This window comes from Chiloscyllium plagiosum, unplaced genomic scaffold (assembly GCF_037043375.1).
Source record: "Chiloscyllium plagiosum isolate Xiang-an unplaced genomic scaffold, Cpla_swu_hap1 HiC_scaffold_25, whole genome shotgun sequence".
NCBI lineage: Eukaryota > Metazoa > Chordata > Chondrichthyes > Orectolobiformes > Hemiscylliidae > Chiloscyllium > Chiloscyllium plagiosum.
The window spans coordinates 38,147,005-38,161,376 of NW_028270163.1; the positions used below are offsets into that span (position 1 = coordinate 38,147,005).

At 39.7% G+C, this 14,372-nt stretch overlaps 1 protein-coding gene across 1 annotated transcript in view; it reads left to right on the forward strand.

Moving 5' to 3' along the window:
* fscn2b (fascin actin-bundling protein 2b, retinal) overlaps positions 1–14,372 on the forward strand; it is a 46,376-nt gene that overhangs the window by 12,872 nt on the left and 19,132 nt on the right. The window lies entirely within an intron of this gene.

A 14,372-nucleotide genomic window follows, 5' to 3' on the forward strand; every position in this document is an offset into this window, starting at 1 on the left:
GCTGACCTTTTCCTTTCTAGGTAAAATCTTACGTTGTGTAAGCTTAAGATCACTATTCTCAAGGTGCTCACCCCTATTCAGTTTAACTCACTAACCTGTTTCATTGTATTTTCCGAATCATTGTTATTATATACCTCTGGAGCAAGCAGGATTGGAACGGAGGCCTCCTGGTTCAGAGTGGAGCACCACAAGAGCACTCAACTAAATCTGCTTCATTACTCATTAGATATCTAACCATAGTTGTGCCCTTGTAGACCTAGGAGCATGACTTACCAGCAAGACCAATTTTGTACAATATATACCAGGTGTTGAGTTGTGACAGATTCACCCTTAATATATTATTTCACAAATATATCTGCTTGCAATTTTGTAGAACTAATGTTAGGAATAAGTAGTGCAAAAAGGGATGGTTCATTATTTAAAATTATATTGCATTATCTTGACAAATGGTAATTTAAGATTAACAAATTAAGTCCAATGTTTTTTTCCAAAAATTAAACAAAGTCAGAAAATGCTGAAATGCACAATAGATCAGACAGCATCTTTAAAGAGAAACAACTTACAAAGCATGATCAAAGGTCTTTCACACAAAATATGAAGATGTCTTTTCTGCTAACATGCTGTCTTTCAAGCAAATTATTTTAAATCAAATGAGATTTCTGTTCATGTAGACCTTTATAAAGTCTTCTCCCACCTGTCTCTTCGTGCCAGTATTTCCAAGTGGACATTGTGTTATTAAGATCAATAGACTTGTTAACAAATCGATTTGACTATTAATTATTTATTGAAATATGGAGGACAGGCAGACCTGTAGGAAGACAGAAAACAGTCCATACTCTCAGCAACATGCCCAATCCTTCACAGTCCTTCAGCTCACTCTGAAGGGATTTTGTTTGGATGCCTTTTCTCCTTGAATCCTTCACTCTTATGCCATAATAGTGGGGCTAATTCATCTCTGCCACCTGCTGATCTGTGATAGTTGTTGAAGATTTAAGAAGAGGGAAATTTGCATGGCCTGAGTGTTTGTTGAATAATAATTTGTTATATTAGAAAAGAAAAATTCTGCTCTATGCCCTATATATTGGGCATAGCAGCTTTTTAAAAGATGACAATATCTTGTGATCTAAAAGTCAAGAATAATGAGGGGCTGTCAGGGTAGTGGAGTTAAGGCCATAATTAGGTCATCCATGATCTTATTTGAAAGCCTGAGCATGCTCAGTGTGCTGAATAGCCTGCATCTGCTCGTATTCCTTATATCCCTTCCTGCTGTGATTCATAGAAATGCTAGACACCAAAATGCACTGGCATTTCTTCCACCTAATGTTACAGAGGTGCAAATGACAAGAAATATGGAATGAGTGGGAAGACCATCTCTTGGAAAGCTGTCCACCTCCCCTGTGTGTACCTCCCACAGATCCTAATGTACAGTTACTTTGAGCTTTAGCGAATGCAGCAAATGCTGAAACCATCAAGGAACTCTCACATCATCACAGCATGAGTTGTAACTGCCCTGTCATTATAATGCTTTTACACTGTACAAAATATAAAATTGTACACATATAATGTAGTGTACACAGTAAGTCTAACTATTCATCCTGCTGTGACGCATGTTTTCACAAAAAGTGGGAAAGGATTTATCAAATGCTTTCTGTATTTCTCAACTGGTCCCTTCCATCCTTGATTCCTCATATCAACTTTCCCTAAGGTGCCTCTTGTCTTCATGTTTATTTGGGAAATGCATTGTCATTTGAGGGCCAAAGGAAAAAAATAAATGAGCTATCACAAATCTTCACTCCCAGCGTGGAGTTGTATTGATAGAGTTCAGTGGATAAGAGAATCGAGCCTACAGTACTATGGTCCTGTTTCCCATTTCTTGTGAACGTCATTTTATTTGTTCATGCTTTTGCATCATCTTGCTATTTTGTTTTAAAAGGTTCAAATAATGGTCTAAAACAAGGATAATTCCTGTTGGTTCTGGTTTTTATGCTTTTCAACCTATTCCTTTGGAGAATACAGTGGGGCCATGGGTAGATTACCAAGCTGATTAAGAGTCTGACAGGCCATGATGTGAGGAGAAAGTGAGGTCTGCAGATACTGGAGATCAGAGCTGAAAATGTGTTGCTGGAAAAGCGCAGCAGGCAGCATCCAAGGAACAGGAGAATCGATGTTTCGGGCATAAGCCCTTCTTCAGGAATGAGGAAAGTTTGTCAAGCAGGCTAAGATAAAAGGTAGGGAGGAGGGATTTGGGGGAGGGGCGTCAGAAATGCAATAGGTGGAAAGAGGTCAAGGTGAGGGTGATAGGTCAGACTGGGGTGGGGGCGGAGAGGTCAGGAAGAAGATTGCAGATTAGGAAGGCGGTGCTGAGTTCGATGGATTTGACTGAGACAAGGTGGGGGGAGGGGAAATGAGGAAACTGGTGAAATCTGAGTTCATCCCTTGTGGTTGGAGGGTTCCTAGGCGGAAGATGAGGCGCTCTTCCTCCAACCGTCGTGTTGTTGTGGTCTGGCGATGGAGGAGTCCAAAGACCTGCATATCCTTGGTGGAGTGGGAGGGGGAGTTGAAGTGTTGAGCCACAGGGTGGTTGGATTGGTTGGTCCGGGTCCCAGAGGTGTTCTCTGAAACGTTCCGCAAGTAGGCGGCCTAACTCCCCAATATAGAGGAGGCCACATCGGGTGCAGAGGATGCAATAGATGACGCCCCTCCCCCAAGTCCCTCCTCCCTATCTTTTATCTTAGCCTGCTGGACACACTTTCCTCATTCCTGAAGAAGGGCTTATGCCCGAAACGTCGATTCTCCTGTTCCCTGGATGCTGCCTGACCTGCTGCGCTTTTCCAGCAACACATTTTCAGGCCATGATGTGAACATTCCTTCCAATGCCGTAACCGTCTTCAACCAGCTGATGGGACATGCACTGTTGTCTCTCCAATGTGGACTACTTGAGCACAAATCATTCTGGACTTTGGAATTTTATGGATTATAAAATGACATTAGAATGTCTAAATACAAGTGTAAGAACTTGCAAAGAAAGACATTTTCCTGAAACATGATTTGGAGATGTTGGATTGGGGTGTACAAAGTTAAAAATCACACAACACCAGGTTATAGTCCAACAGGTTTAATTGGAAGCACACTAGCTTACGGAGTGACGCTCCTTCATCAGGTGATAGGGATTGAGCCCTTCACTATCACCTGATGAAGGAGCGTCGCTCCAAAAGCTAGTGTGCTTCCAATTAAACCTGTTGGACTATAACCTGGTGTTGTGCGATTTTTACCTGAAACATGTAACAGTGATAAAACACCATAAAGCTGTTTTATTTATCTAAAAACTGCATTACTCGTGTTTCTTCTCCCAAGGAACTATATTAAATGATGCTGTGAGTTGCATGGCTTTGTTCAAAATATTAGTGCTTAAAAAAACACTGATTCTCTGTGCATCAGAACAGAATTCTGGACTGGTGAGGTTGCAGTGAATTGAGAAATGTAAAAGTAAAAAGTAAAAAAGTGAACATGCAAAAGTTCAATACTTAACCAATACTCAAAATTACACTTTTTCATACATATTAGCGTAAAAACAACACTCATTCATTAAATAGTTTAACAGGCCTACAACCAGATTCATAATGAGAAAATTCATATAACTTTGAAAGATTAAAAATCCATTGCATTTTATGCAACAATCAGCCCCATTAATGGCTGTAGAATTCTAATTTTTTTTTCTGCTTCAGTGTATCCAATACAAAATTGTTATTAGTCTTTACTTCTGGCATTATTCTAGCTTAATTTGGTCATAACAGTCCCTCATGGACTTTTCAATATTAGTTTATTTACGAACTAAGTCAGAGATTAGGAGCCATGATTGAGGCAGAATGGGTTCATTTGTCCCAATGGACACTGGTGGAACAAATTAGTGATTCCTACAAAGACTAGCATTCTGGTTCATGGAAGAAAAATAATAAAAGAAAGACTTACATTTATACAGTACCTTTCACAACTACCAGATGTTGCAATGTTTTTTCAAAATAATTGAAGAACTGTTCTGAAGTGCAGTCCCTGTTGTAATGTAAGGAATGCAGCAGCTAATTGCAAGTTCCTACAAACAGCAATGTATTAATTACCACTTTTCTTTTTGTATGATGTTATTTCAGAGATAAATTTTGGTCAGGGCATTGGGAAAACTCCCCTGCTTCAAAATAGTGTTGTCGAATCATTTACATTTGCCTGATGTCTCAGTTTGACTTCTCCTGAAAAGGTAGTACCTCCAACAGTGTAGCACACTTTCTGTATTGCACTAGAATGTCATTCTTGACTTCATTGTTCAAGATCTGAACTGGGACTTAAGCCCATAACTTAATGCTTCATAGAGGGAACAATACCCACTGAGTCACAGTGGATGATGATGAACCATTTTGTGATCACCTACAGTCTTTTGAGAACATGGATTTTTGCAGTCCAATGTCACTGAGTGCTTTTTTTAAGTAAATGGTACTCTGTGTTGCTGATCTTCCACATTCCGTCTGATAGCTTTTAGGTCTGTGCCAATTAAATTACAAAAACCGATGATTAAAAGAGAATTGCTCTTTAGAAATTTATAGAGTGGTTTGTTTTTGCTCCTTTAGAAATCACTGCTTGACTTTGCAGCACCCTCCTACTCTTGTCACGCACTGTAATTCATCACACTGCTCCTGGCTAATGGTCGAGCCTTGGTCTGATGTGTAGAGAACAGGTTTGAAGGAAACAATAATATTCACATGTGCTACCATGTGATAGTTGGAGAGCTTCATCACTTGCTTCTTCTCCATAGGATGGCAATATCTAATCTCCACATATAATAAAAACAAATTTAAAATTTCATTTCCTTTACTTTTTGAAGTAAGCAGATAATACAGTACAAATTACTGTCAGTGATGTTCATTGTACAAATGTTTAGTGTGCTCATTCAAGCTTGTTCTCTCCAATATTTTAACCTGTTAATGCCCCTGTTAGAATACCACAGACAAAAAATTGTTTTAAGTAGATATATAGTAGAGCCTCATGCTGATCTGTAATGTAGTGTGTTAGAATGTGGATTCAATTTTCCTTTAAGAATTGCAAAATTATATCCATAGGGTATTGAAGCATGACAAAAACAAATGGCTTTTCCTGTTTATATGATTAAACCCTTCTCGACAAGAATCGTCTAACAATTACACTGAGGAAGTATTATAACACTTGGTTGGAAAACCTCTGAACAAGAGGAATCTTTTACGTCATACACCTCAGAATCTTTGGGGATCTCTGAACATTGAATGATTTATCAGTATAACTGTTTGATGAAAACCTATTCCCAAAGCTCTCTTATATCCAGAAAATCCTACAGTCAGAGGGACTGGACATTTTAATTCACAGATACAGGCCATTCAGCCCCTTAGTCTGATCTGCAGTTCAGATAGATCTTGGCTGATTTGTACCTCAATTCTATCTTGTTGCCTTTGCTGCACATTCTTTGCCTTTTTCTCACAAAACTCTTATCAGTTGTCTTAAACATTACAATTAATCCAGCATCCATAGATTTTTTTAATGAGAAGTGTTCCATATTTTTACTGCCTTCTGTGTGATATGTGACCTGGTTTCCTATCTTACATTGCCTAGCACTAATTTTAGGACCAAGCCCTTTCTTCCTGATTCCCCAGCAAAGGAAATCATTTCTCTGCATTTACTCTTTTCTATCCTTTTATAATTTTAAACACCTTGATGTGATCATCCTCAATTTTTTTAACATAATTGTACAAATTACATTTTTGCAATATTCCCTCTTAATTTAACCTTTTAAATCTTGGTGTAACTGCTAACTTTGCATTATGCCCCCTCTGAAGTTAATATGTATTCCTAAAGATTCAGTGCCAATAATTGAACAGCATAACCCAGTTCAGTATGATTGAAGCATCACTTCCTTGAAATAAAAACCAGCATTCCTTTTTGATTACCTTTTGCTTTCACTCAAGTGTGCACATTGTCACCCAAATTCCTCTGCTCTTGGTCTTCCACCATTGGAAAACTATATCCAATTGTCTTTCTCAGATCAAAGTGAATGACCTTTACACAGAACTGTATCTGGTGTAGTTGTTTTATGTCACTTAATGTATAACCTTTGTAACCTCCAGCATCATCGACAAAATGCCTCCTCATCTAGTATCATCTTCAAAATTGAATAAATAACTCTCTATTCCTTCATCTGATTAAGGTATTCATATATGATCAAAATCTGAGGCCCTAATACAGGTCTTAGGAAACACCACTTATCTTTTTTCACCAATCAGAATATAATGCTTTTATCCCTACTCCTGTCCCATATCGCTAAACCAATTACCAGTTATATCACAAGGTTAACTCTGACTTCACATCGCTAATAATCTCTTATACAAAATTTTACCAAATGCCCATTAGAAGCCCATGTATATGACAAACTGTAGGAGGAAATGGGGCTGACTTTACTGGATTCAAAACAATGTGATGGGCCCCAAACTCAGGACAATTGAACTGAAGTTGAGTCAAGTCAATTTTCAAACGCTTCTGGCAGCCACCTAGGCTGTATTTGCAAATGAAGGCCCTAGTATCTGCTTTAGTTATCTTCACAGACATTGTACAGGGATGAGCAGATCTGGTGACCAGCCGATTTGTAGGTTTCTTAGCTGACTGCTGTGGACTTGGCAACTCCCAACAACAAAAATAAGCTTTTTAAAGAAAGATGTTAAAATGAAAACCTCTGTGGAAGGAAAACAACTCTTACTAGCCTGCACAACACAGATGAACATTCTTGCCACCTAGCCAAGTTACAAATTGTTGATCCAAAGCTGCACACTTACAATTTGACAATGTGTCAGTTTAAATGAAGTGCTACATTACTCTTTTCATTTAGTTTAGTTCTTATCATTAACCACAAGTTACAAAAGTAGCTACAGTATTATGATGTTTGAAACAAAAACAGAAAGCTGTTGTTGAATGGTCAAGGTTATTCTGTTTAAGGGGCTTGGAACTGCAGTTGCAAATTGCTGAATTTGTAAGTTTGAACACAGGTAGATCCGCCAACCACATAGACGATGACTTCTGTCGACACTCAACCAGACTTGTCACAGGAATAAAGCCAGGATTTAGTTCAGGGTGGGAGGAGAAGATGGGGAGCAGATCAAGCTAATCACTGTAGGTAGCTTATGTCCAGCCCTAATTGCTCAGTGATTGCTTACCTGAATCAGAGTACCTTGAACAGCAGGTTATATTCTTCATTTTGTTTCACATCAACAAACAAATTTTCCAGCAAGCAACTTGTCATACATGAGTTATGATGCCTTTCTCATCCATTAGGATACACTTAGCACCCCAGTGCTCCGCATTGCCCATACAATCAGCTATTTTCCCTCCCACAAAATCATTACTTGATGACATGCATCTTCGACCTGTTCACCTGTAGATTATCAAGTATTTTTCCAGCAAACATTCTTTCATTTGGTGTGCATTGCGTTGGCTGTAATTTTGGCTGTGTAACGTTTATGTTCAATTTTCATCGTAAGTGTTTGCTGGATTTTCCTGAGGTGTGGCATATGAAGAAATTAGTTTTCAGATTAGCTAACCTATGACCAATCAGGAGATTTCCAGTCTAAAAGGCTTTCCAGCAATACGCTGATTTATAGGCCAACTATTTCCATTGCGCCTTCTATTAGAAAGTAGATAATCTATTCCCATGACGAAGATGATTATAATTTTGCACTGCACATCAGATTCTGTCTGAAGGTAATGGGCTTACAAGCATTGGCACGCAATGTAGAGTAAATGAGACAACTTCCTGCTCATAGCATTAATGTAAGGATTAACAACCCTTTACCTCATTAACTATTTAAATCATCTCTGTTTAACCCTCAAAAGATTGGTCAAAGAGAAAAGACTGTTGTATCTATCAAAACCAACCTTAATCATTGTAATAAATTCAAACAGTGGATAAAATAAACTCCGTTTATTACTCTAACACAAGCTTAAGGGGTATTTCTGATCATTTAAATGTAAAGCACTTAGTAATTAACTTAAGGCAAATATTTACAAATATACACATTGTTGGAATAATTTACCAAGCAAATTAACAGGGGAAGAAAAAATACTGGATTTACTTACAATTCTGTCAGATCTCAAATTGAGAAAAGAAAGACTTACATGTAATAGTGGCTTTTACAGACACCAAATGACCCAAGGTGCCTCACAGTCAATTAGACTATTTTGAAATGTAGTCACTGTTGTAGTGTCATAAAGTGACATCACAAATAGCAATGGGTAAATAATGAGTTAATATTTTTGTGATGTTGACTGGCCAGGACACCAAAGGTAACTCCCATGCTTTTCTTCAAAACACTGCCACAGAATTTTTTGCATAGACCTGAGAGGGCAGATATTTACATAAATGATAATACAGCATTCCCTTAGAATTGCACTGGAGAATCAGCCTAGAAAGCTCTGCTCAGATCCTAGAGTTTGTCTTGAACCCATAGCCATCTGACTCAGTTGAAAGAGTGCTGCCTGCTAAGCCACAGTCAACACAAAGAGTGATCAGAAGAAAGTGAGGACTGCAGATGCTGGAGATCAGAGTCAAAAGGTGTGGTACAGGAAAAGCACAGCAGGTCAAGCAGCATCTGAGGAGCAGGAGAGTCCATGTTTCGGGCAGAAGCCCTTCATCAGGAAAGAGTGATCATGTTGAATTTTTCCAAGTTCATTGCCCCACCAGGGAAAGGTCAGGGTGAGCCTTCTCCACCATCCAGATCCAGATTCTGATCAATCTTCTTGGGCCAGGCCTTACTAAAGAGGTAGAGTGGGTTCCCAGCAGCATCTCTGCTCAGCATTAGGAGATTGTCACTGAATTGAAGAAAAATGCAATGATCCTGCATCAGGACAGTCCTTGTCATGGCAACAGAATAGCTAACATTAAAGAATGCACAGGCCCTCTGACTTGCTTATTAAAATAAATTTCGGACAAGTGGCTTGGAACAACACAGTTTTCTTTGTGTCTTACAATCAAATATTGAGGACAATTCTACAAGTCTGCACTGCAGACAGCATGGACTGAGACTGAAGCTGAAAGGTGCAATATAAATAAACAATCGAGTGATCATGTAGTAATCTTGGATTTGCCCAGAACAAAACACACTTGTAAAATTGCCGACACAAAGTCTCCTTATAATGATCTCAACAACCAGCTGTTAAATATTTTCAGTTAGTCATGGCCCAACTCTCTTCAGCCAGTGGTTTTACCACTTGTGCTTTATGAATTATGTGATGGAATGATTGGAACAACAACAATTAATCTTCCCCTAGACCCACTGTTTATCAGACTGGTTCCTTTCATTGTTTTCCATGGTTCTGTTTCTAACATCTGAGGAAACAGCAAACAAGTTATTAGCAACTATTATAAGCACTGGCCTGCTATTCCCACAATACTGTGCTTTAAACAGCATTTTACTAAAAATATGACACAATGCAATATACTATATATTTTTTCAATGATTTTGAACAGTAAGTCACTGAAACTCTGTCTAAATTTGTTCTCCACTCAGGTAGAAATAAAATCAGAATATAATGATTCTTTTTTGATTTACACTCTGAATTTAGTTTCCTTTTACTCAACCACCTTCTTATATGTTTTCTCTATTGCAATGATGTTGGGACAGGGTGGTCCAGCAACGGCTGTGAACAGGACTGCAGATACTTCCACTGACAATAAGTACCCCTCAGGGCCATGGACCAAGTGCTGGTAATTTAGAATTAGGTTGATGATCTAGTGTTTCTAACATATCGGTGCAGACCTGATGGGCCAAAGAGCCTCTTCTACACTGTATGATTGGCTAAAAAGATCTATAATTTAAGGCAAAGTGCAAAAAGAGAGTTTTCCCATTGAATTGGGCAGAAAAAATGTTCATAAGACCTTGTATTGAAATATGCAGTGGCTGTGGTTGGAGTTGGAATTTTACATCATAGATTGCTTTCTGCTCGGAGGTTCATTGATTCAAAAATTGCTTTAGATTTCTACTCCAAATTTCCCTGTTTCTTTTCTGAAGTTCCGAAGGTGTTGGCTCATTGTTACATTACAGTTCCATAGATAGTGCTAGGCTCCATGCAAAGCATTTCATTGTGAAAATATCTGTGATCATCTACAAACACCCTCACATTTACATTCAGAAGAGACTGCTGGATGGATTAGGACTCATATGCCTTTCATGTCCTCATGACATTACAAAGCAGTTCACAATCAATGAAGGGTTCCAGTTTCCTCCCACAGCCCAAAGATGTGTAGCTTAGGCGGATTGGCCAAGATAAATTGCCTGTAGTGTTCAGGAATGTGTAGGTTAGGTGGGTGGGAAATGCAGGAATATAGGGTGGGTGTGGGGGTTGGGTTAGTGTGGACCTAATGGGCCAAATGGCCTACTTCCACACTGTAGGGATTCTGTGATACTGTGATTCTATGACTTGTGAAGTATATTAACTGTTGGAATGAATGGGAATGTGCCATTCATCAAATGAATGGCACATTCATTTGATGAGTTTATTTCAAACAAACAGATGTATCAAACAAACAGAGTTTATTTGATCCTTACTGCCCGTAATCACCACGTTTTATGATGAGAGAGGTGTGTGCTTTCTTCCCCTCAGTGTGTGTACCAATTAAATAATTCCAGCAGCAAACTTTTGTTAGTTTTAAGACAAAGTTATTTATTATCACAAATTTATCACCAATCATTCACTCACTCATCTTACACACACTGTCACACACAAAAAACCAGAAAAAAGTGGCAGAGAAAATACAGCTTCACCTCATAATAATCTCATTCTCTGTCAGGGCAGGCCTGCAGTTTCTTTGTAAAGGTAATATTTTAATATTGAAGATCTATTGAAGCAAAGGATTCTCAGTAAGCAATTAGATCTCTTGTAGCTGAATTTACAGGATAAAAACAAGGACTGCAGATGCTGGAAACCAGAGTCTAGATTAGAGTGGTGCTGGAAAAGCACAGCAGGTCAGGCAGCATCCGAGGAGCCGGAAAATCAACATTTCGGGCAAAAGCCCTTCATCAAGAATAGAGGCAGGGTGCCTGCAGAGTGGAGAGATAAATGAGAGGGGCGTGGGGGTGGGGAGAAAGTAGCATAGAGTACAATGGGTGAATGGAGGTGGGGATGAAGGTGATAAGTCAGAGAGGAGGGTGAAGTGGATAGGTGGAAAGGAAGATAGGCAGGTCATGAGGGCGGTGCTGAGCTGGAGCCAGGTTTACAAGCGAGCTGGGACCGGTTAAATGGAAATCCTTCTCTGTGTTAGGATCTCCCATTTTCAATGTTTAACTGTTAAAGAAGTCTCACTTCCAAATACAATATTTCCCGTTGTTAGAGGGTGAGAGTGGAGTCAGTTCAGTTTTAATGTATGTGCATTTTATGGAGACAACAGGCCATTTAAATCATCAACTGCCTCTACTGAAATGGAATTTTGACTGTGTAGTGTGTGCAACCTTGTGTTTTCTAAAAGCAGCTCTGCATTTTATGGATTTGTTTGGATCATAGAGTTACGATACACCTTTTGATATAACCCTGGAACATCTTTGGTGGGCGGTGGGGGATGTATCAGGTACCCTTTGGGATTTTTAGAAATATACTCCAATGTACCCAGAAAGTATATACACCCTTGGAACTGTACAACTGCCACAGAACTGTTAAAGTTGTCAGAGAAATGTCAAATCATCAAAAAAAATTCAAACCTGTCAAGTGATTTAGCTCTGCTAGGCTTTGGCTTTCAAAATATCAAGAGATTTTGAAGAAAGCTTTTTCCATTTGTCTGTTGACATGAACCCGATGATGGCATTAATTGAAAGGTGTTCAAGAGATTTCATTGTTTTTATCAATGTGGGTGTACTTTTTAAAATAGTGACAAGAGTAATGGGCACAGTATATTCTGTTAGCAGGTTCCCCAGGTTTTCCCATGGTGGGTACAAGGGTGGGGTACTGGATAAGCTGCATGGAGGGAGGAAGGGAAGGGTAAGGGTTGGCAGATGGGGAATATGAGTTGGCATGTTGGCACTAAGGTGGCATGGAGCTATAAATGGAGATGGGGATGGTTTGGGAGCATGGATTGGATTGGAGGTATGGAGAACATGGAAGACATGTACTGGAGCACAAGCTTGCATGTAGGGTAGGAGGGAATTGTGGTACGGGGATTGGGACATGAGATGTCATGAATGACATGCATAGGGCAAAGGGAATGCATGTGAGAAGGTGACAGATGGATGTGGACTGGAGGGCTGTTTTGGTTTTATTACTGTAGTATTAATCTTTCCATACTGGATGCTGGCCTGATACTTGCTCAGATCTGTAGAACTGCACTCTTTTCCAGGTTTGCCCTGGTCCAACTCACAGGTAAATTCCAAACCAAAATGCTGAGCAGTCTTTCCCAAATTGAGGTCACAGAGCTGGGAATTTTCCTTTCAAAAGCAGACTGAAAACATAGCTGTCTCATCAAGTGACCTTTGACAAATTCAAAGTCCTTTTCCAAATAAGGGACTGGTTACATTGAGTACATATTCTGGCTGTAGGTTTAACATCTTGAGAATTTGAAACAGCCAGACTTTCCGCCTTTGAATAATCCATTCAGTTTGATAATACCTTTTGGTTTGGTTTCAGCGAGTGGCATTGTTTCTACAGCATTCTGAAATGTTCCTTTTGATCTCCCTTGAGGCAGGGGAGTGGTATACAATGCACAAAGGGAATGAGGTGACCCTCAGGCAGAGACTGGGGCATGACACAATCAATCTGTACATGAGAAGGTCCCACAAATGAGAATGGGATGAGCAGAGAATCTACTTTCTGATGTTGACCTGGAAAATGCTTCTGCTCTTCTTTGAATAGGATGTTTAACACTTGCCTGACAGGACCTTACTTTGACCATGTATAGCACAAAGATAGCACTACTAGTGAATCAGCCATTTCTTCAGTAGCGATGATTTCCTTTAGATTATTTTCTATGGAGTGGATTACACACCTACAAACTTCAGAGATAAGGGTGCCACCACTGAGTCTGGAGTTAGATACAAGGGCTCACCTCTTATACATTCCCATCACCATTCAGTTCTGGTGAAGTTAAAGCATCTAAATCCCAAAAGTGGAATGTGATGGGCAGCTGACATTGAAACTCTCTATGTTAATGTTCAAGATTAATTTCCCCTCCTCCTGTGTTTCTTTTTCAAGTAATCATTTATTTGAAGAAAGATTCACACTTTCTATTTCCCTGATTGATCAATTAGGCTGTACCAGAGAGTGTGTAACTTCAGCTTGGAGGCTTGTTTAGCTCAGTTGGCTGAATGACTAGTTTGCCATGTAGAATTTAATTTCATTTATTCAATCATAGGATGTGACTGTCTCTGGCTGGCCAACGTTTATTGTCCATCCATAGTTGCCCGTGGTGGTGAGCTGTTGGCCACGTGCTGTAGGTTGCCACACAATGCCCTTAGTGAAGGAATTCCAGGATTTTGACCCAGCAACAGCGATATAGGGTTGTATGGTGGCCCATTGGCTAGCACTGCTGCCTCACAGCATTAGGGACCCAGGTTCAATTCCACCTTAGGCGATTGCCTGTGTGGATTTTGCACATTCTCCCCATGTCTGTATGGGTTTTCTCCCACAGTCCAAAGATGTGCAGGTTAGATGGTTTGGCCATGCTAAATTGTCCATAGTATCCAAGGATGTGCATATCAAGTGCATTAGTCATGGGAAATATGGGTATAGGATTGGGGGGGGGGGAGTGGGTGGGTCTGGTTGGGATGCTCTTCAGAGGCTCAGTATGGACTCAATGGCTGCTTGCAGACTATAGGGATTCTATGATTCAATATTTCCAAATCAGGATGGTGAGTGGCTTGGAGAGGAACTTGCAGGTGGTAATGTTTCCTCTCTATCTGATGCCCTTGGCCTTCTAAATGGAAGCGGTCATGGCTTTGGAAGATGCTTTCTAAAGATCTTTGCTGAACTTCTATTGTGCATCTTGGAGGTGGTATACGCTGAGCGTTGGTGGTGGATGCTTGTGGATATGGTGCCAATAAAGGCCTGGATGGTATAAAGCTTTTTGAGTGGTGTTGGAGCTGCACCCATCCAGGCAAATGGGGAGTATTCCATTAGATACCTGACTTGTGCCTTATACAGTAGATGGAGGACAGGCTTTGAGGAGTCAGTGAAGGATACAAAAAGAGAGAAAGTATACATTTATACCTCCCATGCTAGATTTGATATTTTCAAACCAATCACTGATACTGTTGCTCTGAAGAATGCAAATAAAATTGTTTAACAAATCAATTATTTAACCTTTTACATTGAATTTTATAGCATGCCAC